Below are 26529 nucleotides of genomic sequence, written 5' to 3'. Positions count from 1 at the left end.
AGGAGCCATGCCAAGAAAGTCTGTCTGGACAAGAGTGATCCAAGAGAGAGATAAGACATGTTTATTAGCATATGTGACATTTCCAATGCCAGACCCTGAATGGCACTCCTCAAATAAATTGGTATTATTTAAATGAGCTACTTTGCATCTATTTCATACATTTATGCCATCAGGGCCACTGTCGGTAACATGAAAATCTGGGTAGATGCCAGGATCAACTGTTCTCGAGAGGCTCATGGTAATCTAGATCATTATCATTGTAGAGGCATGAGGTGGGCTAGATAGAGGGCTTGTTGTGATTGTCACCCAAGAATACGTCCACACCTGAGCCTGCCCATGTAACAACAATTCTTTCCTACAAGAACTTAACAGTACGCAACAAAGCAATGAAATCCAGGATTACATAAAAATCCCAACTCACAGACTTTCGTAGGGCCACAGTCAGACGGCGGTATTAATCGGAACGAGATCTGAACACAGTGCATGGACTGGCCGGCGGCTCTCCCGACACAAGTGTGGCTGCTGCATAGTAATACATGAAGATGCCAACCTCTGGTTGGGAGAGCCGCAGGCAGTCCATGAACTGTGAACTGTGGTCCAATCTCAGTCTGATTTACACAGCCATTTGATTGTGCCCTTAAGAAGGCTTGTTCCCGATGATCAGCCTGTTTAAACATGTCATCAACCGCCTATTGAACAAGCAGAAAGCTCAACCAACAGGTAATCGGATTGTTTATGCCGGCATCATTATTTTTGCGGTCAGCAGTACATTGCCCCATCTACACAGGGGATATTCTCCCGACAACATGGTGCATAGGGTAGAGCGATCACTTTAATGATCATTCTTTCCCATTGCGTTCTTGTTGGCTTATGTGAATCGGTAAGTAAATGTGAGCTGGGCACTAATTAATGGGCGGAAATCTGCTCCTTTAGAGAGTAAGCATTTTTTTTCATACATTAATAGTACACTAAAAATTTGACATTTTGTAAAATATCTTATTAGAGAAATCTGCTTCTTTCTCTGGAATGATCCTTCATTCTCAAAATTCTGAACTTATGGCAAAATCTGTATTCAGTGAAGACAGACATTACAATTACTGTGATAGGAGACGATAGTTGGTGCTGATAAAGTTTTATGGAGAAGTGTAATTATCATTCCAGGAGAACTTGCAGCAGAATGCCCGTGTCTGCCTCTAGCTCCTCCCTCTTCCCCCTCTCCATAGAACTTTATGAGCACCAACTGTCATCTCTTATCTCAGTAATGGTATTGTCTTCACTGAATACAGATTTTACCCATGAATTGAGAATGAACTATCAATCAAGGAGGAGAAAGACATGGATTTCACTGGTAAGATACATTACAAAGTTGTTTATGGTGACTCTTTAAATGGGCCTTTAGGTGTGTCAGAAATGAAACCCTCTTACATTTAGGCCTTGTGCACACAACCAATTTTCTCTTATGAGTGCTATTCGTGCTTTCCATGGATGGCACTCATACCTATGATCTTCTATGGGGCTGTGCACATGTCCGATTTTTTTTCTGTGGACTCGACGTTCCACGGAAAAATTGGAGACATGACTGATTTTGATCCAAATGTCGGATCAAAATCACCAATGGAAGTCTATGACAATTTTCACATACTGACAAAATGGAGAACGTGTAGAATTTTTTTTTCCAGATCTGAGAAAAACTGATGACACTCTAATGAAACTCTTATCAAAGTTCGATCAGAATCAGACCATTTTTCTTGGATGTGAAAAAAATGGTCGTGTGAACCTACCCTAAAAGGGCCCATATGTAAAAAGAAGAATAAATCAGACCAGGAAAGATATATATCTTTGTACCGTGTTAGTTACTGAGGACTCTCAATTCTAAATATTTTTTTAAGTCAGATCAAGCGCTTCTCTTGTGCATGGACCATTGGACCATGCCAGGTTTTCCAGCTCCGACTCGCACTCTTTAAATTTAGTCAATGAACAAGAAAGGTGCTGTTTATTCAAAATTATTACCACTACACAGGATACTTCATATTTGTCTGAGTGGTGGGAAATGTGACCCCTGAAACACCACTGAACATGAAGACTGCCCTGTGTGAATGGAACTATAGTAAACAGAACATGGATCATGCACATGCACTACAGCTCCATTCACACAGGGTGTTAGGGCTAGCGGAATGCACCAAATAATTAAATAGATATAATAAGGTGCGTTCCCAGCCAGGGGTCCACCGTGCAGAGATGGAACCTGCTGCTAAGTAATGACGGACTATATGGCGGTACAATGAGGATACACACATGGGTTAACTTCACCCTGTATGAAGAAAGCGATCCCTGTTAAGTCACAGTGTAGCGGTACCGCACAGAGAGTGCAAGCAAGGAACCACAGAACTCCATCCCAGGACACAGGATTAGAGTTAGTGTAGACCTCTTGCGATCGACACCACAATTGGGGTATCAGAGGTAACTAATACGCACAGAAGTGCATGCTGTGCCACACTAGCGGATGCCACTAACCACCCAGACTTGGGTAAGGTAAGCGCTCTAATAGCGCACGGCGCTGCACTGGCGGTCACAGCAGTTAGACGCTGTTTCGTGTGTTAACGCTGTGAGTTCAGCTGGGCGCTAGATTGCAGCCATACACCTTATGCGAACAATCATACACAAGGGATGGGTTTTTTAAGGAACGACTTGCACTCATCAACACACACACGATAACAATTGTATACTAGCGCATGGCCGTGCGGTCATGCAAACCTTTTATGGCTGCAGCAAGAACAAGACCTTCCAAGAAGGACCAATGGGAGTCTGCCACAGAAGAACACCTTTAGGACCTTCCTAGAGGACCAATGGGATTAGCTGCAGTATCTAAGTATGTGACCCCTGACCTCCAATGGGAGGTCATCCCGTGGGCATGCTCAGAAAGGGAAAATCTGGACTTAGTCCCAGAAAGACCTGCTTGCTGCTGAACATTGCTGCCTACAAGAACAGAGCCTGGAAGCGCAGTAGTAACCAGTCGTCCAGTATTAGCCTGAGCTAGATGCTGGGACTGACCTCTCCACTGAGCAGCCTCCACTGCAGCTGGAGAAGAATGGGAGACCGCAGCGGAGATGGTTCGAGATTCCCCCTGTGCAGAGGCGGGAACTCAACACCTAACACGGGGGACTTGAGTATCCCACTCCTGTGATCAATATGGGTTCCAACAGATGGGCCCCAATGATCACGTAACTTGCCTTTCGTGTGCATAATTCATAAGTTTTGATTATGCAAAAAACCCCATTACTGAAGCTCTCCTCCTTCCATCAAACTATTTATCCTCTTAATATATTGCATTCATCAAATTATACAGCACTGTGTACTTACATTTGCTCATTTTTCCTTTCTACCCAGTAAATTATTCTCTTTTCTCTGCTCTATGTAAAAACAGGAAGTCTCTTGTCCCTGCATTTACAGCATCATCCCTTTCTTCAACTGATCCAGCTTCTCTCTTCTCCCCCTTCCAGGGACTTTTTCAGAGACTCATGACTCATGCAGGGAAAATTGACCACCTATTTCTACATAGAGCATAGAAGGATTCAGCTAGTTAGTTTTTAATCACGTGATGCCATAAACCTAATGGAAAAGAGAAGAATTAACTTGGTAGAAAGGCAAAATGAGCAATTGTAAGAACACAGTGCTGTATAAGATGATGATTGCAATGAATAATGTTAAGATTTTGTTGTTATTCCATCTTGGATTTTGTTGAGTTTTCTAAATTTTTCACCCCCAATTTTTTGGATGATGTTTTTAGGCCACATCATGCCTTCTGTATTGCCCGATTGTTTTTTATTTTTTGTAATGGGCATTTGAATGCATTTTTGCCAATGTGTGCTGTATAACATTCTATTACAAAAATTATTATTTGTTTGATTAGCTTGGATGCTCTTGCATTACTGTTGTGTGATACAATGTTCATTAAGAAATTCTGTAGGTTTTATAATTCTTATAATTTAAAATGATATTGTGACTTTCCTTTTAATTAATTATAAAGATGTTTATGAAGCCTTTTATGTTATCCTTTTTTTTCTCATGACCCTTCTAAGCAAACTGTGACCAGTCCTAAAAACATACAGACGTTTATACCCAGGTCAAATGTAAAAAAAAGGCACACAAACAAGGAAACAAAAGGGAAGAAAAAAGAAACTGAATATCAGTGTGTGGCTTGTTAGAAGAGATAGGAAAAGATGTGCACAGAAGATAAAGCACAGAGGACCTGAAACATGATATCAAGTGACTGCACGTAATTCATAGACAACAAACAAATAATGAAGATACTTAACACACAAGATAGATCGCAGCTCACCGCCAAGGAGGATGGGAACAGAAAGGTGAATTGAAAACTAACCATAGGGCATACACTGCTTGGAACCATATGGGTGGCCTAAGGTAAAATTAAACTAGTAGTTATACCTCCCCAAATTCTATGACATCTACATATTTCACAAACCTATGCTCAGAATCACCAAATAGTGCTAGCTTTCGAAGGGTATCTGGAAATCTACATTAATGGCTTTCCTTAAGGCCCCATATTACATTAAAGCCGTTCAAACAAAGATTTTGGACCCAGTGGCCGGCTGTATATTAAACCTTACAATACAGATGATGTGGAAGGAAAGAAGAATCGCATTCCATCTACACATAAAACACATGAATGATCAGCAACACCTAGCAGACGTGAGTACGGAGCAGTTACGAAAGAGATAAATCAAGTTGTATGGGCACCTTTAGGCTAAGTTCACACTGCATTAGTGCAGTCCTTCAACACATCCGTTAAACTTATTGCACTAACGCAAGTGCCGACGTTTGCACAGCGCCAGCGCAGATGGAGCATCTGCTAGCTCCATCTGCGCTAGCAGTGCGCTAGCAGTGACAGACCCGGAAACGCTGCAGCCCGCGTCTCGGGTCCGTCACTCAATGATGGCACATCGCTAGCGCACGCCCATTGTGGGCGTGCACTAGCGATGCATACGCCATTGAAAGTAATGGTGGTGTTAACAGACTACGTTACACCGCGTTATGCTGCAGTAATGGAGCAGTGACCCATGTTACAGCCTGTGTGTGTACTTCAGGATGCACTTGGAGGCATAATTATGTTGGTGAATTAGGGACTGGCATTGTTGTAAATGGCCGGTATGTGTCGCAGGGGTGCTCTGCGCTGTAAGGCCAAAATGATATGGTTATGCTTGGACTTATAGTTCCACAAGTGTTTGTTGTGTTTACTAATAAGGGGGGCTTATAGGGCTAGTTTGAAGAGCTGGGCGGGTTGAACTAGCCACACATACACCTCCCACCCATGGGAGTGGTTACAGCTACATAATGTGACCAGGGTGCGGATCACATGGTGGAGAGTGTATGGACCTGGAAGGTTCAGAGTGTGAGTCCTGGAATAGCCTGTGTATTGGAATGTCCTGGGATGGACTGGATTCCTGAAAGCACCTGCTGAGGCTATGGACTGACTGGTCAGTGTGTTAGAATGTCCTGGGATGGACTGGAATCCTGAAAGCTTCTGCTGAGAGTGTGAGTCCTGGAATGGTCAGGGTGTTGGATTGTCCTGGAGTGGACTGAAGTCCTGGAAGCACCTGGTGAGACCATGGACTGATGGCCTGTGTGTTGGAAGTGCCTGTGACTGGACTTTCTGGATAGCGCACAGAGAGGCTGCATCTACAGTGCCTGTGATGGCTACAGTGTTGGGGAAGCTACAGTTTCTACTGCATGTCTGGACTATCTGAGGTGCCCTGGTCACAAGGACAGTGATCCCAGTGAGGCAGCTTTCCACTGGGAACCAGCACTGACAGGAGTCAGTGTGTGGAGCCAGAGCTCCTGTAAGGTAACTCCAGATAAAGTGAGTTATGGGCAGAGATGTATCTGCCATTGGAGCAGACTGTTGGTGGTTAATGTGTTCCATTGATTTGTATAATGAACTGTAATGAACTCTTTGTGATGCGGTTTATGACGTTTAATAAACCACAATAGACTGTTTACGTGGAGAAACTGTGCCTGAGTGCTTTAATCCAGTGTCCCCAACCCACTCAGGTAGTGCTATCACCACAGCCCCCATACATGTTAGACTAAAGTTGTACCAAATGGACAATTTCAACAAAATAGATAATTCATTGTTCGGTTCCTAAGGCAGCAAGCGATCAACTTTTGAGCATCGAATGTTCATAGTCATCCAAAAGATCTATCTGGCATGTCTGATATCTTTGAACGACTATCGCCATGCCATAATGTGTATGTGCTGATTGTTAGACAAATGTATTTCTATAACCCCATCCCACTGCTTGTCAAACATTTTGGTTCACTATATATCAAAAATGTATGTCTTCATCTGAAAGATACTTTTACAATGTAATCGGACATGTGTTTGGTGTCATCGTGCAAGTTTCATACGAACAATGAGTGATCTTTCATCATTCGATTGTCATCTCATGTGAATGGGAGTCTCTATTCTTGAGCAGCAGAAAGCAAAGTCAAAATCTGATTCCATGGTGCCCTTAGTCATGTGTTTGTCATAGCTGTATGGCCTATTTCTCAGTTTAAAAGATAGACATCCATACTAGACAAAGCTACACATATATGAATGTGTGTCAGGTACTGCATGTGTGTCAGGTACTGTATGTGTGTCAGTTACTGCATGTGTTCTGTCTCCGCCATCTAATATTGTTACCCTGATTATCTGTTTGCGTAATTGCAGGTTTCTCAGTATGGATGTTCATATCTTTATTTGTTTTTAGTGCTTTGGCTCCCTCTAGCGGTCAGAGTTATGTTGGCAGTTCAATCTTGTTTTTGTATTATCCATGTCTGATTCTCCTCCTCCTTTGCAATGCATTATGGTAGCTCAGCCTCCATTTCCCTCCATTTTTCCTTTCACTTTCTTCGGTTTGCCTTCAAGGAAAGACGCTTCACTTCATCCCCCTTGCGATTGCATTGCCGGTATGTCTTTATGCTTCCTATAGATATTTCTGCTCTATATTAGCTTAGTTTAACCAGTTGTACTCCTAGTTTAGTCACTAGCTTTCTAAATGTTATGCATAATGTATATCATGTGTATTATGTATCTGTTCTATGCCATGCACTGATTCTATGTATATCATTGTTCACAGTTTCACCGCATCAATATACCACTACGTTTAATAAAGCACAGACTCAACCACAGTCTCCTTATTGGACCCCGGTATAGCGGTTTAGCTGACTGTATAGCTACGTATGAGCCTGCCTCAGCTAGTGAGGACAGAACAGCATGCATGTCAGGTATTGAATGTATATCAGGTTCTGAATGTGTGTCCGGTTACTGCAGTGAATGAACTTTTTGTTTCTTAGTTTTGTCATTGGTTTCATAATGTTTGGTCATGCAAAAATTATTCCAGAAATCCCCATTCAGAAGATTTACAGATTAATCAGGATATCTGACAGAACCAAACTTTAGATGTCCAAAGAATTTAGCAAAATCTTTCAGGGTATACAATTAGTAAATATGTAATTGTTAGATAACAATAATACAATACAAAAAAATATTAAAACAAATAATAAAAAGTGTATAGATTATTGTTTATTTTATTATTTTTTAAGTATATTTGAAACTACAATTAATGGATCATTATGTCTCCATCTGACAGGTGCATAATTAGCATAATATTTTAGTTATTCATATCCTTTTTTCCACCTCTTATGATGCATACCAAATGTAAAAGTCGCCATCAGTGCAACTCCACTGAAAGAATAATGTATTGAGTTTCCACCCGGGTACAAAGGAAAGGACAAGAACCTCACAGCAATGTTAAAATGGATTTTCCCTTTGTTTTTCTTATAAAGAAATAAGAGAATTAATATTTAAAAAACCCAGGAGAGCTCTCTATTGTTTGCATGTCACTTTCAGACACTGGTGGGAGACGTAGCCGGCACAAGCGGTACATGCAATTTCCTGAATAAACAATCATGACATATACTACACTCTATAGAGTTCATGTCATCTTTGTGGAAGGTGAATGAGGTTTGATCTAGAATACAATTGTATTTTAAAACATTGACTTTGTATGCAGAGCTCAATGGCAGGCATAAAAAAGGGGCTGCGCACAGGTCACCGAAACCTTCTGCCTATATTTCAACTAATAGAAGGCTGATCTCTATGTATTTGTAATAAACCTGGCCGGCCTTTCATGGCAGCGATAAAGTACACTGTAGTAATTGCATTTTGCATGCCTTACTTTGCCTTTTAAAGCAGCTTGTTCCATGGCTTCTTTATTTTAGAAAGAATGACGTTTAAGGACGGAGATAGGTTAGAAGGGTTTTCTCTTCTTTCCATTTTTCTATCTTTTATGAAAACATAGCCATGTAAAGTGAAGTGGAGGATGGGTTCTGGGTATTGAATAGGTTTGTCTCAATAATGCACGATTAACCGATATTAACTAATATTCTGAGATAACTGGATGTCATGCCTCCTATGATGTCGGTGTTGGTGCCCGTCCTTTTTGCTTCTACTTCTACTGGTCGCCGAGGGCAAGACAGGTCATCAATGCTAGTCTTGTATTTTTTGGGACTTGTAGAACCATGCAGGTTAGGAACCCAGAAGTTAACTTCTCTTAGTGTTTGTTCCCTGCTGCTTAGCCTTGGTGGAACTGCAAGCTATTTAAGCTCCTGAAATCCTGCTATCCACTGCCAGTTATAGATAAACTTGCTCTGGTTTAGACCTGTGTTTTCAGCTTTGCTTAGCCTGTCTGTATTCCTTTTCGCCTACTTTTGACCATGCATCAGCCTTCAAATTCTGCTCCTATTTCTGACCTCCCAGTTCTGACGTAGCTTAGTTACTACCCTTTGTCAGCCTACTCTACAAATGCTCAACCTCCAGCCTATTTATTGTCTAAGGGACTGCTGGAAAACACTACAGTACATCGTACACATATTTCTGCCCCAAAGACAGCCTGATACCTGGGATCCAAAGCCCTGTTGTTGGGGTCACTGAGGTCCTGACTCAGACCCTCCAGTGCTCAGTAAGTCTTCCATAAGATATGGAATAATTTTTTTTACACAAAAAGTCTTTTATGTGCCACAGATGTTTCTATTTTTTGAAAGAAATTTTAATCGGCAGCTTGGCATATGAAAATGAGACAATATTATTGCTTCCTATCCTCTAGGCTAGTTCAACTTCAGATCCTCTAATCATGCCTACTTGGATGTGATTGATATCTGGTATATGATCCCTGTCTTTAAGCTTGGACTGTCCTACTGGAGAACAGAAAAATCCTCGGGTGGGCCCCTGTGCAGGAGTAGGCCACCACCCTTCTATATGAGCAGTACTTGGCACTATGTACCTGAATCACTATGTACAGACAAAAGCAGCAACCTACTCATTTAACAGTCTGCCCAGTTCATTGTTATATAACTTTGCGATTGATGATAATGCCATATTTGCATGTAGCTGAAAAATGGGGCCCAGTCCGATGCTGCCCGTCATGGTCGGATTGAAGGGCAAGAAAGACACTGGGCGCATTCTCAGGACTTCCAATATTCCTACCATAACCTGAATTATATAGAGGGATAACTATACTAGAAATTAACTAAAACTAGAGGATTTGAAGATAGGACTACTCCGGATGAAGACACGCCTTGCCGGACTAGTCCTGCCTTATTTGCATATGCAAATCACAGCAAGCAAAACCCCCAGACTTCTTGCTATGTAGAGCTGCTTTTGGTATTAATTATAGCCCGACTACTAATTTTGGAGACAGATGGCCATGGAGACATGATAAATGCAACTCAATGCTAGTAAAGCTAATAAAAAAAATTTTCTAAATGATTTATTCTCTTGAGATATTAGTGACCTCCAAAATGTATAGAAATATTAGGTCTGATAATTAGTAAAATGCACTAGAAAAACTATTGGTAAATCACAGACTTTATTCTAACTTTGATCTCCCTGTGATACTGAGATCTGGGCGTTTATAAAAGCTGCTGCGTGTTTTCAAACTCTCACTTTTTCAAGATATTGATGTGTTTATCATTAAATTATTCAGGAAGGATGCCCATGGTTGTGGATAGAGACAGTGCGTTCGCTTGATCTCTGCATGGCGTCCTCTGTATATGCTAATTCTATTTGATATTTGATACATGCACACATGTACCCAGCCTGGTAGATAAAATCGCTATTAATCTGAAAAATGAAGCACAAAATATCTACAAAAGTTTCCATTTCCACTGATGTCTCACTCTAAAATCAGAATAATTTGTTATATTTCAATAGTAGGCCAAAGTGGGCGGCACAGTGGCTTAGTGGTTAGCACAGCAGCCTTGCAGCGCTGGGGTCCTGGGTTCAAACCCCACCCAGGACAACATCTGCAAAGAGTTTGTATGTTCTCTACGTGTTTGCGTGGGTTTCCTCCGGGTACTCCGGTTTCCTCCCACATTCCAAAGACATACTGATAGGGAATTTAGATTGTGAGCCCCAATGGGGACAGTGATGATAATGTGTGCAAACTGTAAAGCGCTGCGGAATATGTTAGCGCTATATAAAGATTATTATTTATGTTACTCTGTTTTTGCAAATGTATATCATAAACACAATTTTCATTTCTGATCAGTTTAGAAGGGAATAGGTCTCCAAATTTCACAATGCAAAGTGAAAAATTTAATAAAATAAATGTGATTACTGAAAAAAAAATCTATTTCAGAATGACTTTTTTACTCTTTTGTTTTAAAGTTTCCTTGTCTAAAATTAAATTGGCGTTTCGTGAGGCCGGCACGAACTGGATTATTAGAATTCTAATTTTAATTTCACAATTATCCAGACGTTTGGGCATGGGTTTATAAAGTAAGTTTTCCGGTCTTGTCAGGATCTATTAAACAAGATATGCAGTTTATATTGGGAAATCTGGTGACAGATCCACTTTAGAGGTTTGTGCAGAATTACAAAAAAAAACATGACTGTTATCCTAAGTTAGGCGGATCTGCAAAACAACATGCACAAGTTGTAGAAAAACGTGACGCTGTTTTGGGATTTTTCATCTTATAGTTGTTTTTTTGCATGCAATTGACAATCTGGTCGAACGCCCCAATATTGGCAAGATTGGCAGACTATTTATGCATATGAGGGTCTTTGATATTAACAACCGATCAGTTTGTTCTCCCAGGAGCAAAATTGTGCCCGGCAGAGACTGGCATCAGCTGAGGGTATGGGCACGTAATCAGTAATCACTGCGTACTTATGCAGCGTCAAACCTTCAGCGGTCAGATATTACAGCATAGTGGGTGGGATTTCAAGAAATAAGCCCGTCTCATCCAGAGGCAGAGATGCAACGCGTCTGTCCAGACCATAGCATGTCAATCTCACCAATAGAATGTATGGAACGCGGTGAATCCGCACGGTTAGGCGAACACTTGCGGATTGACCTGCGTTCAATAGACGGCAGCACTTTGGACGCAGCGAACTTGCGCTGCGTCCGAAGCGCTGCCAGTTTCTGGATCGTGAGCACCCGGCATTACTCCTCTCCTCATCAAAAGCAAATTCATGTTTGGCCCAACTGAGCATGCATCTCATCCGTTGAAGTGGATTCAGTAAGCCACAGGTCAAGGTGAACACATGTTCCAGTGGGCTGGACTTGCCGGAAGCCTTTTGAAACAACATAGAAAAAGATGGCAGATAAACGAGCAGAGCAGGACACGTCTGAAGGCACAGAGTCGGGCGTGTATTATTTCAGGATCTGAATATGCAGTCAGTCCAGGGACGGCAGCAGAGTTTGTAATGTGAACACGTCCAGAAACAATTTCATAAGGCTTATACCAGATGCAGGGTAAGTCCTAATGAGTAGCCGCTGGCAGTATATGGAAAGGATACAGTCTAATGGAGGAACTTTTGTTGTGTTAACAAGGTCAGATAGCAGTTTGTTATGCTTACAGCAGTCAAAGGGTTGATCAGCAGGTCTGACCCAGGAAATAGATGCAGGTTGCAAAGACCACATGGGCTTACAGCGAAGCTAGCAACCTGGGAAAAGTGGTGAGGCCACCTCTGAAGCATATGCTACCTGATCATTAGCTTAGACACACAGAGAATCAGCATTATATAGCTTTGGGTAATTACGTCATTGGAGTTTGTTGGGCAACCTGTCAAGCGTGGATCACAACAAAGGAAAGCGGCCATAGGAGAAGGCAGCACAGCGCAGTGCCAAAGCTGGGACAGGTGCATAACAGCATACATGTATATGAACGGAGGGTGATGATCAGAGAGAAAACTTTTTGTATGCTGATTATTACAGGTCTATGGTTACCTCTTAAGGGGCATTTAGATAATTGTGAAAAACCATTGCTGATCACCCAATTAATAAGCAAAACGTTCTTTCATCGGGTGAAATATGATCTTCTATACAGCATAAAAGATCATCGTTCTCAGGGGTGCATGGACCTGTGTGAACATGAACAATAGCAGCTATGTGTACAGATTGGCTAGTATAACTTTCTCATCTGCACATATTTACTTTGGTCTGCCTGTGTAAACAGACAGTCAGACGACTGCCAATCAATAAAAGTTTACTGATCTGTGGTCATATCGAGCCACCAGTCGGTCTGTATAAATGGACTCGTAGTCTTCATGCACAGTTGACTTTTGTAGTGATTTTGGCGATCTTGCAATTTTTCCAAAACAAGAAAAGATTCTTTACCGCTTAAAGTATTGAATATTTCTCCGGACTTGTTCATATATTCCTAAATGCAAAGCTTATACCGTATTTTTCGGACTATAAGATGCACCGGACAATAAGACGCACCCAGGTTTTAGAGGTGGAAAATAGGGAAAAAAAATATTTGAAGCAAAAAAATGTGGTAAAATATTTAATAACATAAATAACATACTATTATATGTGGTGTTATTATATATAATAGTATGTTATTATGCTGGAAGCTGCGGGACCAGTGTGGTGTCTGTAAAGTACTATATGAAGATGCTGGAGGGTGAGTATAAGAATGGGGGCACAGGGCTGATATTGAAAGCACCACTCCAGCACTGCAAAACAACACTGGAGTGCTGCTTTAAAATCCCATGGGAGAACTAGAACTCCCAGCATGTCCTGCAGATCCTATGACATGGTGGGAGTTATAGTTCACCAAAGGAGTGGCAGAGTGCTTTATTGTGTTTTGTAAAGACTAACCTCTGAAATGTGGCAGCCAGCCAGCCACTGTGGTGAGGTAAAAGCATCCCATGACTGCACCACAGCCTTCCCTCGTTTCCTTTCCACAGCACAGGTTATGAGGAAGCTGCAGATTCTAGTGGAGAGCCTGAAGGACCTGTGATGATGTCAAGAAGAGGGAGGGCTCTGAGCTGCCATGTGTGCTCCAGCCCGCCCACTCCTGACATCAAACAGGTCCTGTTTGTGCACAGCACTTGGCATCCAGCCCAGGCATGGCAGGCAGGTATGCAGCGATCTCCTCTCTCCTCTGGCCCCTACTGCTGCTGCCTCCTCTCCCCCGGACACACAGACCTCCCCAGCTGCTGCAGGAATCAGCGCTGGAGAAGCCATGTGTGTCCCTGCTTAAGTGCAGTATTCATTTGCTGCTCCAGGCTCACTGCTCAGCTGATAGGTGGGCGGGGAGTAGCTAATGAATATTCACTGCACTTAATCATCGGGACCACATGGTTTCCCCAGCAGTGATTCTGGGCAGCGGGGACATCCTGAAGTGGCATAATAGTGCGATCCCACTCACTGCTGCCCCCCTCCCCACATGCTACATCCGTACCATAAGACGCACCCACACTTTCCTCCCAAATTTGGAGGAAAAAAAGTGCGTCTTATGGTCGGAAAAATACGGTAACTAATTAGCTAAAGGATCTATTTCTTCTCTCCATCTATAGTCTAAAAGGATTTTAATGTGATTTTCAATAGTGATAATTTTGGTTGAATTCAATCACTGGACCAGTTTTGTTCTTTGGGACACAAGCTGCTGTCAGAAGTGTCCGGCAGTGGCTTTCTCCTGTCTCCTGAGTGAGTGTTCAGATGTGTGGAGGAGTAGGAGAGGTAGCTGTGCAGCTATTGATGTGTATGATGAGCTAAGTGGATGGGAACCCTTCTTGTATGAACTATATTACTATTGTATGTATGACTCTTCCAGTTCTTAGATTTGTCTCGGCAAACACATGGGTAGAAAACTTCTGGAGAACATGATCATTGTGTCATTGTCTGACAATTATCATTTATTCTTTATTCCAAAAAGTCCTTTATTGAATCAAATGTAATATTTTTCTACAACATTTAGATAATATGGTCATATAGACAATTCTACTGTCAAGAAACTGTCAAACATGAAAATCTCAATGTGCATCCCGAGGTAATGCCTCGGAGGTGGTCTCTGTCAGTGATTTATCAAATTTTTCTCCATAGTTTTATTGATAAACCATTTGTCACCATAAATCAATCAATGAAGAAATCAAGAAGCTTAATCACTGTGACATCTTATATTGAATGCGCAGTAACTGTCATAGACCAAGGTCATAAGCCTGAAGGCAAAGAGTACGCTGCTATATACAGTCCCCACTTGGTTTAATCAGAGTCTGACTCCACGAGGCATCTCCATGCTTCATAACATCTATTATCTAGTAAGAACAAATTCTGGATCTTGATGAAGATTCACTATAAATAGCCTTAGATCCCAACCTGATCTTCATCTAATTGGGTCAATAGCATGAAAAGTCAAGAAGAAGAACCAGTAGATTCCCAGACAAATTATTCAATGTATTTACTAATAATGGATGTAGGACCATAAAACGTATTATGGCCAGAACTTTATGGCCAGAAAATTGTGGGCAGAACCTATAGACATGGAAAGAATCATCAACATAAAGCCATATGCAGTGCCTTATTGCTTAGAGGATCCATATAAAAGGTTTACATTATAATGTATCATGCATTTTACCTTGGCATTTTCTGCAGAGTGTTGGTTCATGGCGCCCACTTGGCAGGATGATAAGGATTTTTTTAGCACCCACTATTGATGGTGATGGTGACCAATTTACATATTTGAAATGACAGACAATCTGTAATTCATTTGTCGGCTTCATTAAACATGTATACCATATCAATTCTCTAAGATTCCCTGTTTCTGTACCGAAGGTTCCTGATATATTGTTTTACATCATCTTTCTGAATACGACTATATATTTGTACAGGTGTGAGAACCTTCTCATCTACATATCAATTTATATATTTGCCTATACCATCTACCTCTGTCTTGCCCTATATCCACACTGATCATCACACCAGTGACCCTGTTCATGGATGATAGATATAGCCAGTATACTTAGTGTGCAGGAGGTCTGACTTGATTGGAAAGCCTCTCTGAAGAAACTTTTGCATACTTAAATTTCCTGAGGAGTATTGCATGGCTTATAAGTCTCCTTACGTCGACTTGGAACTCTCCACAAGGAGACTTGACTAGAGGTCTGACTTGATTGGAAAGCCTCTCTGAAGAGGTTTTTGCATATTTAAATTCCCTGAGGAGCATTGCGTGGCAGTTTCCACAAGGAGAAATGTTAGCCATTAGACCCCCAGTAGAGGCTTCCCACTCAGCCAAATCAGATTTCCTGCTTTGCACTGATGAGGGGCAAGCATTCCGAAACACGTGCCTTCAAATGAAGTTTGTGGCTTGGCTTCTCATCCTAGTCATGTCGCAAGGATTGTTAAAGGGTCGATATTGACTTTTAGTATTGCTAGTGCCAATAAATGGTGAAGAGGTCCAGTTCTCTTTTTCTCTGAAGAGGCTATTTGCATATTATACAAATAGCGCAGATTGTCTAACGAATGTTCAGGACACTGAATGTAGATGTAGCGGGCTGACCATTTAACACGTGCTATATATGTATGAAAGCAAGCTGAAGTTGTTTTTCATTTATTTTTATTTATTAGGATCATGCATTTATTATTTATGGGCAAATAGTAATTGAGTGTCATACATAGTCTAAGGCTGGTTTCACATTTGCGTTTTTTGCCGCTGCGTTTTAGCTCAAAAATAGCATGCGTTTTTTTTCCCTATACTTAACATTAAAAACGCATGCGTTTTTTGCATGCGTTTTGCTGTGTTTTGCCGCCGCATGCGTCTTTTGTATGCATGCGTTTTTTTGTTAGCGGCGTTTTTTTGCCTCAAAAAAAGCATGCATTTTTTTTGCGGCAAAGAAAGTATTGCTGTCTATGTAAACACATGCGTTTTTAAGCACATGCGTTTGGTTGCGTTAAAAATGTATGCGTTTTTATAAAAAAAAAACAAGAAAACACACTGATAAGCCACCACATACTATAAAATTGATAAAGGGATCCTACCCCTAACCCTAACCCTACTCCTAACCCTTGGGATCCTAACCCTAACCCTAACCTTAAAGGTTAGGGTTAGGATCCCTTAGGGTTAGGGGTAGGGTTAGGGTTAGGATCCCTTAGGGTTAGGGTTAGGGGTATGGTTAGGGGTAGGGTTAGGGTTAGGGGTATGGTTATGGGTAGGGTTAGGGTTAAGATCCCTTAGGGTTAGGGTAAGGGTTAGGGTTAGGGTTAGGATCCCTAGGGTTACTAGGGATCCAAACCCTAACTCTAACCCTAGCTATTTCTGTTTATAGTGGGTTTTCTTGTGGATTTTGATGATTGGCAGCTGTCACACACTTCTCATCATGCGTTTAAAAAACGTAAACGCATTAAAAAACGCATGTAAACGCGTCAAAATGCTGCGTTTGTAATAAAACATGCAAAAACGCATGCGTCTAAAAAACGTGGCGTTTTACCGCGTTTACATGCGTTTTTTCACCACATGCGTTTGCGTTTAAAACGCTGCGTTTTTAAACGCAAATGTGAAACCACCCTAACATGAAATTCCATAATGAATCTCTAAGTGAATAGAGCAGTTTTTGCATGTTTGGCCAACCACTTAATGTGTGTAGGGGTTATCCTAAGTCTTCTGAAAATGCAGGTGAAGAGGGAAAGAATAGTCAGGCTTAGGGCTGAGCGACCTTTACTTTTATAGGATCGGGTCGGGTTTCACGAAACCCGACTTTTTCAAAAGTCGGGTTGAGTGAAATCGGCCGATCCTATAAAAAAGTCGGGGTCGGGGTCGGCCGAAACTCGAAACCCAATGCAGTGCATTGGGTTTCCAATGGTTCCCAGGGTCTGAAGGAGCGGAAACTCTCCTTCAGGCCCTGGGATCCATATTTAAGTGTAAAATAAAGAATTAAAATAAAAAATATCGCTATACTTACCCTCTGACGCGCCCTGGTACTAACCGGGAACCTTCCTTCCTTCGAATCAGCCCTTCCAGGACCTTGCGGTGACGTCGCGGTGACGTCGCGGCTTGTGATTGGTCGCGCGGCCACCCATGTGACCGCTCGCGCGACTAATCACAAGCCGCGACGTCACCTGTCATGATCCCAATGGCAGGGGATCACAAAAAGGACAAGCACAGATACAAACAAGCTCTAGGGCGATGGAACCTGAGCTGACCGCGACCCTGAACCTAACACACAAATAAAAGTAGCCGGGGAACGTGCCTACGATGATCCTAGACGTCTCGCTCCAGCCGAAGATCTAACTTCCCCTATCAGAAGAAACACAGACCTCTCTTGCCTCCAGAGAAATACCCCACAGCAAATAGCAGCCCCCACATATAATGACGGTGAAATGAGAGGAAAGCACATACGTAGTATGAAAACAGTTTCAGCAAAATGAGGCCCGTTAAAGCTAGATAGCAGAGGATACAAAAGTGAACTGCGCGGTCAGCGAAAAACCCTTCAAAAAACCATCCTGAAATTACTTGAACTCATGTGCCAACTCATGGTACATGAAAAGCAATTTCAGCCCACTAGAGCAACCAGCAGCAGAGAATCACATATCTGCAGGCTGGACTAAAAACCAAATAAAGCAAAACACAAAACAGGAAAATCCAAACTTAGCTTGTCCAGAAGGTTCTAGGAGCAGGGAGCAGAGGTAACAAGACACACTGGATACATTGATAACCGGCGAGGAAATGCCAGCAAAGCCAGGTTAAATAGGAAACTCCCATATGCTGATGGAACAGGTGGAACCCAGAAACCCAGGAAAGACAAGTCACCCAGTACCATCAGTAACCACCAGAGGGAGCCCAAAAACAGAACTCACAACAGTACCCCCCCCTTGAGGAGGGGTCACCGAACCCTCACGAGAACCACCAGGGCGACCAGGATGAGCCCTATGAAAAGCGCGAACCAAATCATCAGCATGAACATCCGAGGCAACCACCCAAGAATTATCCTCCTGACCATAACCCTTTCACTTGACCAAATACTGGAGTTTCTGTCTGGAAACACGAGAATCCAAGATCTTCTCCACAACATACTCCAATTCTCCCTCCACCAGCACTGGAGCAGGAGGCTCAAGAGAAGGAACAACAGGTACCTCATACTTCCGCAACAACGACCGATGAAACACATTATGAATAGCAAACGATGCCGGGAGATCCAAACGAAACGACACAGGGTTAAGAATTTCCAAGATCCTATAGGGACCGATGAACCGAGGCTTGAACTTAGGAGAAGAGACCTTCATAGGAACAAAACGAGAAGACAACCACACCAAGTCACCAACAAGAAGTCGAGGACCCACGCGGCGACGGCGATTAGCAAACTGCTGAGCCTTCTCCTGGGACAACTTCAAATTGTCCACCACATGACTCCAAATCCGATGCAACCTATCCACCACCATGTCCACTCCAGGACAATCAGAAGGTTCCACCTGACCAGAGGAAAAACGAGGATGAAACCCCGAATTACAAAAGAAAGGAGAAACCAAGGTAGCAGAACTAGCCCGATTATTAAGCGCAAACTCGGCCAGCGGCAAAAAGGTAACCCAGTCATCCTGATCAGCAGAAACAAAACACCTTAAATAAGTTTCCAAGGTCTGATTAGTTCGTTCAGTCTGGCCATTCGTCTGAGGATGGAATGCAGACGAAAAGGACAAATCAATGCCCATCTTAGCACAGAAAGTCCGCCAAAATCTAGACACAAACTGGGATCCCCTGTCAGAAACGATGTTCTCAGGAATCCCATGCAAACGAACCACATTCTGAAAAAACAGAGGGACCAACTCAGAGGAGGAAGGCAACTTAGGCAAGGGTACCAGATGAACCATTTTAGAAAAGCGATCACACACAACCCAGATAACGGACATTTTTTGAGAGACAGGGAGATCCGAAATAAAGTCCATGGAAATGTGCATCCAAGGCCTCTTCGGGATAGGCAAAGGTGACAACAATCCACTGGCCCGAGAACAGCAAGGCTTAGCCCGAGCACAAACCTCACAAGACTGCACAAAAGAACGCACATCCCTCGACAAGGAAGGCCACCAAAAAGACCTGGCCACCAAGTCTCTAGTACCAAATATTCCAGGATGACCTGCCAACGCAGAAGAATGGACCTCGGAGATGACTCTACTGGTCCAATTATCCGGAACAAACAGTCTCTCAGGCGGACAACGATCAGGTTTAGCCACCTGAAACTCCTGCAAAGCACGTCGCAAGTCTGGGGAGACAGCAGACAAAATCACCCCATCCCTAAGGATACCAGAGGGCTCAGAATTTCCAAGGGAGTCAGGCACAAAACTCCTAGAAAGAGCATCCGCCTTCACATTCTTTGAACCTGGCAGGTATGAAACCACAAAATTGAAACGAGAGAAAAACAGTGACCAACGAGCCTGTCTAGGATTCAGACGCCTGGCAGACTCAAGGTAAATCAAATTTTTGTGATCAGTCAAGAACACCACACGATGTCTAGCACCCTCTAGCCAATGACGCCACTCCTCAAATGCCCACTTCATGGCCAAAAGTTCCCGATTACCAACATCATAATTCCGCTCAGCCGGCGAAAACTTTCTAGAAAAAAAACGCGCATGGCTTCATCACTGAGCCATCGGAGCTTCTCTGTGACAAAACCGCCCCCGCTCCAATCTCGGAAGCATCAACCTCAACCTGAAAAGGGAGCGAAACATCTGGCTGACGCAACACAGGAGCAGAAGAAAACCGGCGCTTAAGTTCCTGAAAGGCCTCCACAGCCGCAGGAGACCAATTAGCAACATCAGCACCCTTCTTAGTCAAATCCGTCAAAGGCTTAACAACACTAGAAAAATTAGTTATAAAATGACGATAGAAATTAGCAAAGCCCAAGAACTTCTGTAGACTCTTAAGAGATGTAGGCTGCGTCCAGTCACAAATAGCCTGAACCTTGACGGGATCCATCTCAATAGTAGAAGGGGAAAAAATATACCCCAAGAAAGAAATCTTCTGGACTCCAAAGAGACACTTTGAGCCTTTTACAAACAAGGAATTGGCCCGCAGGACCTGAAACACCTTCCTGACCTGCTGAACATGAGACTCCCAGTCATCAGAAAAAACCAAAATATCATCCAAATACACAATCATAAATTTATCCAGATATTCACGGAAAATATCGTGCATAAAGGACTGGAAGACTGAAGGAGCATTAGAAAGTCCAAAAGGCATTACCAAATACTCAAAATGGCCCTCAGGCGTATTAAATGCGGTTTTCCACTCATCACCTTGCTTTATTCGTATAAGATTATACGCACCCCGAAGATCAATCTTAGTGAACCATTTAGCCCCCTTAATGCGAGCAAACAAATCAGTCAACAATGGCAAAGGATACTGATATTTTACGGTAATCTTATTCAAAAGACGATAATCTATACAAGGCCTCAAGGAACCATCTTTCTTGGCCACGAAAAAAAAACCTGCTCCCAAAGGGGACAAAGATGGACGGATATGTCCCTTTTCCAAGGACTCCTTAACATAATCCCGCATAGCAGTATGCTCTGGCACTGACAGATTGAACAAACGACCTTTAGGAAATTTACTGCCCGGAATTAAATTTATAGCACAATCGCAATCCCTGTGAGGAGGAAGCGAACTGAGCTTAGGCTCCTCAAAAACATCCCGATAGTCAGACAAAAACACAGGAATCTCAGAAGGAGTAGATGAAGCGATAGAAATCGGAGGTGCATCATCATGAACCCCCTGACAACCCCAGCTTAACACAGACACTGATTTCCAGTCAAGGACTGGATTATGAGTTTGTAACCATGGCAGACCAAGTACTAGAACATCATGCAAATTATACAGTACCAGGAAGCGAATCACCTCCTGATGAACGGGAGTCATACGCATGGTCACTTGTGTCCAGTACTGAGGTTTATTCATAGCCAAAGGTGTAGAGTCAATTCCCTTCAAAGGAATAGGGACTTCCAGAGGCTCCAGACTAAACCCACAGCGATTGGCAAATGACCAATCCATAAGACTCAGGGCAGCGCCTGAATCCACATAGGCATCGACGGAAATGGATGATAATGAACAAATCAGAGTCACAGACAGAATGAACTTAGACTGTAAAGTACTAATGGCAACAGACTTATCAACCTTTTTTGTGCGTTTAGAGCATGCTGATATAACATGAGCTGAATCACCACAATAAAAGCACAACCCTTTTTTCCGCCTATACTTTTGCCGTTCACTTCTGGACTGAATTCTATCACATTGCATTATCTCAGGTGACGGTTCAGACGACACCGCCAAATGATGCACAGGTTTGCGCTCCCGTAAACGCCGATCAATCTGAACAGCCATAGTCATAGACTCATTCAGACCAGCAGGCGCAGGGAACCCCACCATAACATCTTTAATGGCCTCAGAAAGGCCATCTCTAAACTTTGCAGCCAGAGCGCACTCATTCCACTGAGTAAGTACCGACCACTTCCGAAATTTTTGACAATAAATTTCTGCTTCATCTTGCCCCTGAGAGAGGGCCAACAAAGCTTTTTCAGCCTGAATCTCTTGGTTAGGTTCCTCATAGAGCAAACCCAATGCCAGAAAAAACGCATCTGCATTAAGCAACGCAGGGTCCCCTGGTGCCAATGCAAATGCCCAATCCTGAGGGTCACCCCGCAGGAAAGATATAATTATCTTGACTTGCTGAGCAGGGTCTCCAGAGGAGCGAGATTTCAAAGAAAGAAACAACTTGCAATTGTTCCTAAAATTCAGAAAACGAGATCTATCTCCAGAAAAAAACTCTGGGACAGGAATTCTAGGTTCAGACATAGGAGCATGTACAACAAAATCCTGTATATTTTGAACCTTAGTGGCAAGATTATTCAGGCTGGAAGCCAAATTCTGGACGTCCATGATAAACAGCTGAGATCAGAGCCATTCAAAGATTAAGAGGAGGAGGAAGTAGCCAGGCTGCAATAAGGCTAGGCAGCAAACTCTGAGGGGAAAAAAAAAAACTTCCTCAGACTACTTATCCTCCTACTTCAGCCAATGCAATTAACACTTTGTGGGCCGGTTATACTGTCATGATCCCAATGGCAGGGGATCACAAAAAGGACAAGCACAGATACAAACAAGCTCTAGGGCGATGGAACCTGAGCTGACCGCGACCCTGAACCTAACACACAAATAAAAGTAGCCGGGGAACGTGCCTACGATGATCCTAGACGTCTCGCTCCAGCCGAAGATCTAACTTCCCCTATCAGAAGAAACACAGACCTCTCTTGCCTCCAGAGAAATACCCCACAGCAAATATCAGCCCCCCACATATAATGACGGTGAAATGAGAGGAAAGCACATACGTAGTATGAAAACAGTTTCAGCAAAATGAGGCCCGTTAAAGCTAGATAGCAGAGGATACAAAAGTGAACTGCGCGGTCAGCGAAAAACCCTTCAAAAAACCATCCTGAAATTACTTGAACTCATGTGCCAACTCATGGTACATGAAAAGCAATTTCAGCCCACTAGAGCAACCAGCAGCAGAGAATCACATATCTGCAGGCTGGACTAAAAACCAAATAAAGCAAAACACAAAACAGAAAAATCCAAACTTAGCTTGTCCAGAAGGTTCTAGGAGCAGGGAGCAGAGGTAACAAGACACACTGGATACATTGATAACCGGCGAGGAAATGCCAGCAAAGCCAGGTTAAATAGGAAACTCCCATATGCTGATGGAACAGGTGGAACCCAGAAACCCAGGAAAGACAAGTCACCCAGTACCATCAGTAACCACCAGAGGGAGCCCAAAAACAGAACTCACAACAGTCACCGCGACGTCACCGAAGGTCCTGGAAGGGCTGATTCTTAGGAAGGAAGGCTGCCGGAAAGAAGCAGGGCGCGTCCGAGGGTGAGTATATACCTAATAGGAATATACTCACCCTCGGACGCGCCCTGCTTCTTTCCGGCAGCCTTCCTTCCTAAGAATCAGCCCTTCCAGGACCTTCGGTGACGTCGCGGCTTGTGATTGGTCGCGTGAGCGGTCACATGGGCGGCCGCGCGACCAATCACAAGCCGCGACGTCACCGCGACGTCACCGCAAGGTCCTGGAAGGGCTGATTCGAAGGAAGGAAGGTTCCCGGTTAGCACCAGGGCGCGTCAGAGGGTAAGTATAGCGATATTTTTTATTTTAATTCTTTATTTTACACTTAAATCTGAATTCCGATACCAATTCCCGATATAAACATATCGGAAATCGGTATCGGAATTCCAATTCCAGATTCAGAAGATCGCCGACTTCTTGGCCGACCCCACACAGGGGTCGGGTCGGGTTTCATGAAACCCGACTTTGCCAAAAGTCGGCGACTTCTGAAAACTGCCGACCCATTTCGCTCAACCCTAGTTGGATGCCCAAGTATTTTGCTCTCCTTGGAAATAAGAATACCTGTTAAGCAAATGAGTGTTATCTTACACTTATGGGCACCTTATTGAGTTTAAATAATTGTTGTTGCTTTATTTTAAAAAAAAACTTTAGGCACCAACTGTCTCTTCATGTAGTCAGAACCCCTGCAAACGTTTTGTGCAGTGGTCCATTCCACAACATTCAGCACATCCCTTCCTACAATCTGGAACAAACCACTGTACACAAAAGGGATTCTGACTACACAGAGAAAAAAATGTCAGATTTTTTCCTCAGTTTTATTTAGGAGCAGCAATATAATAATAAAACAGTGAATAGATTCAATTACCCAACAATATAAACACTAATTTATGTATGGTTAGGCATCTAATGCCATTAATGTTTACCAGATTTAATTTGACAGGCAACCAAAATAAAAGATGGGTTATTTCTCTTAACTGGTGTCAGCACATAATATATTCGGTATTTCTGTTAATTATATGCGGCTCATCCACAGATCGGTGCACATATTGATCATTTACATCAGTCTCTGTCCCCAGTGGGGTTCATGATTATATTTCCAAAATGCAATTTTCACCGTAAAGCCTCAACCTAATACTAATGTTTTATATAGTAGAAAGTTCCTGGCAGTTTTGCTTTAGTAAGTTGGCCGTACAGCGCTGAAATATCCGACGATCACAGTAATAGAAACTTGGGAATTATATTATGCAGGGTATATAAAGATCAGAGTTTAGATCAATCACTTAATGATTGGATACACTTGTGATCATCAGAGCTTTATCTCGTCATACCTAACTGACCGGACATTCAGCGTCTCGCATTCACACACCACCTCCTCACCTCGCCCCCTATCTGTCGGAGTCCCGCAAGGTTCAGTCCTTGGGCCCCTGCTCTTCTCCATTTACACCTTTGGCCTGGGACACCTCATAGAATCTCATGGCTTTCAGTATCATCTCTATGCTGATGACACACAGATCTACATCTCTGGACCAGATATCACCTCCCTACTAACCAGAATCCCTCAATGTCTGTCCGCTATTTCATCCTTCTTCTCCGCTAGATTTCTCAAACTTAACATGGATAAAACAGAATTCATCATCTTTCCCCATCTCACGTGACCCCCCCAATGAACCTATCCATTACAGTAAATGGCTGCCCACTCACCCCAGTCCTACAAGCTCACTGCCTCGGTGTAATCCTTGACACTGATCTCTCCTTCAAACCACATATCCAAGCCCTTTCCACTTCCTGCCGACTTCAACTCAAAAATATTTCACGGATCTGTACATTTCTAAACCAAGAATCTGCAAAAACCCTAGTCCATGCCCTCATCATCTCCCGCCTCGACTACTGCAACCTCCTGCTCTGTGGCCTCCCCTCTAACACTTTTGCACTCCTCCAATCTATTCTAAACTCAGCTGCCCGACTAATCCACCTGCCCCCCCGCTATTCCCTGGCCTCTGCCCTCTGTCAATCACTTCACTGGCTCCCCATTACCCAGAGACTCCAGTACAAAACCCTAACCATGACGTACAAAGCCATCCACAACCTGTCTCCTCCATACATCTGTGACCTCGTCTCCCGGTACTTACCTACACGCAACCTCCGATCCTCACAAGATCTCCTTCTCTACTCCCATCTCCTCTTCCCACAATCGCATACAAGATTTCTCTCGCGCATCACCCCTACTCTGGAACCATCTACCACAACACATCAGACTCTCGCCTACCATCGAAAGCTTCAAAAAGAACCTGAAGACCCACCTCTTCCGACAAGCCTACAACCTGCAGTAACCACTGATCGACCAAACCGCTGCATGACCAGCTCTACCCTCACCTACTGTATCCTCACCCATCCCTTGTAGATTGTGAGCCCTCGCGGGCAGGGTCTTCTCTCCTCATGTACCAGTCCTGACTTGTATTGGTTAAGATTATTGTACTTGTTTTTATTATGTATACCCCTCCTTACATGTAAAGCGCCATGGAATAAATGGCGCCATAACAATAAATAATAATAATAGTAATAATCTGTGATTTTCCCAAACCCATAGACCTAGCAGGGTAATTTTGATCCGTGACAACGATCAAAACTGAATATGTCACTGTGACTTTATTTTGTTGATTGTCTTTAAAAAGCACAGACATATTAATTTTTTTAAGCGCTGGAGTGTTGCTGCTAATCTAAGATCTCTGACCGTAGACTTATACTTCCCCACCGCTGTCTTCACCTTTTATGGCTGCCGCTCTGATTCTGTGACACCATCTTGTGAAAGCAGCTTCTGACTGGCCGGAAGTCAGAAGTGACCGTCACCACCGCTCAATGTAACCGCTCAATGCAAGTCTATGTGAGCCAGGACTAGGCCCGAGAGAGGCTCTCATAGACTGGGATTGAAAAGTGGCCTCCAGCGAACACTGGGGCCACCCGGGCAGGTCACAAACTGATGGAGACCGATGGGCGAGGTGGCAATAGAAGCTGAAGACGGCGGTGGAAATGTATGAGATGGGAGGAAGGGACCTTAGATTAGAAGCATTTTTCTGGAGTGGTATTTTATTAATAATAATTATTATTAATATTATTAATATTAATATTATTATATTGGTAATAATAATAAAAATATTATTGTTGCTGTAATTATTATTAATATACTACTACGAATAATATTAATTTAAATAATAATAATAATTATTATATTAATAATAAACAATTAATATTATTATTGCTGTTATTATTATTAATATTATTGTTAAAGCACCACTAAAAAAAACACTTTTAGTTTAAGGTCTCTGCCTATAATAATAAATTGTTATCATTACTATTAT

General features: G+C 42.8%; 1 protein-coding gene across 3 annotated transcripts in view; it reads left to right on the top strand.

Annotated features, from left to right (window-relative positions):
* Window positions 1-26529, top strand: part of ROBO1 (roundabout guidance receptor 1) — a 1753811-nt gene that overhangs the window by 1185174 nt on the left and 542108 nt on the right. The gene's annotated exons all lie outside the window — the stretch shown is intronic.

This window comes from Ranitomeya imitator, chromosome 3, assembly GCF_032444005.1.
Source record: "Ranitomeya imitator isolate aRanImi1 chromosome 3, aRanImi1.pri, whole genome shotgun sequence".
Taxonomy (NCBI): Eukaryota; Metazoa; Chordata; class Amphibia; order Anura; family Dendrobatidae; genus Ranitomeya; species Ranitomeya imitator.
This window is presented reverse-complemented; position numbering and strand designations above follow the sequence as displayed.